At 35.4% G+C, this 797-nt stretch overlaps 1 protein-coding gene across 3 annotated transcripts in view; it reads left to right on the forward strand.

Annotated features, from left to right (window-relative positions):
- The window catches only part of UPF2 (UPF2 regulator of nonsense transcripts homolog (yeast)), a 127,582-nt gene that overhangs the window by 4,449 nt on the left and 122,336 nt on the right, over positions 1-797 (forward strand). For 2 of the 3 annotated variants that reach the window (XM_019509565.1, XM_019509568.1), the window contains exon 1: positions 681-756. The exons of the other annotated variant lie outside the window; for it this stretch is intronic. The gene's annotated coding sequence lies outside the window, so the exon portion shown is untranslated. Of the gene's footprint in view, positions 1-680; positions 757-797 lie in introns of those variants that run through there. 3 annotated transcript variants of the gene reach the window in all.

Consider the following 797-nt stretch of genomic DNA (forward strand, 5'->3'; position numbering starts at 1 on the left):
TTTTTTTTTTTTTTAACAACTTCTTAATTGTTATGTCTTTCAGCTGTTTGCTTTTAACCTGAGCTCTAAATGTATTCTTTTCAAACATCTTTTTGCTATAATTATAACATTTTTGATAAAATTTGTTTTAAATTAATAGCTGTTTCCTGTATTTTTTCTGAAAGATTTCTGTTTAGTATTAAAATGAACTCTGATCTTATCAATGGGATGCTCAAATGACCCAAAAATGTAGGCCCCCATTCAGACTGTAAAAACAAACTGAGAGAGCTCTAGGATGAACGTGGCCTTCATGATGTACCTTCTGTGAGCTTAGTCTGCTAAACTATTAACGTTGAGTTTGCAGCAAAATATTTGGAGGACCAGATCTTATAATTGGGTTAAAAAAGATGGAATGTAGTACCTTCCTACAACCCATCCCAGATCCATTTGCACATCTGGCCTCTAATATGAAGTTTTGAAATGTACTGATTTCATACTAAAGCTATTTTAAAATGATACAGGATAAAATAAAAAGTAAAAATAACATAATATTGGCTGGCTGAGAAGGGCAGTTGGTAGTGAGCTGTGGAGCTTTTCAGTTGTAATTAACCATTGGTCATTTTGGTCAGTTCAATAGGGGCCAGAGTTGGTATCTGTTGGTGGTTGCAGTGACATGTAAAATTTAATTTGTCTTTGTTCAGTTTCCATTGAATACAAGTCCCAACAAAACAACCACCTTTTCCAAACAGTTGGCAGTGAGTGAGAACTTTGCAAACAGTAAGTGATCAAGTATTGATTTCCCCCCCCCCCCCCCCCCC

Source organism: Gavialis gangeticus, unplaced genomic scaffold, assembly GCF_001723915.1.
Source record: "Gavialis gangeticus isolate Ggan-Ray unplaced genomic scaffold, GavGan_comp1, whole genome shotgun sequence".
NCBI classification, from domain to species: domain Eukaryota; kingdom Metazoa; phylum Chordata; order Crocodylia; family Gavialidae; genus Gavialis; species Gavialis gangeticus.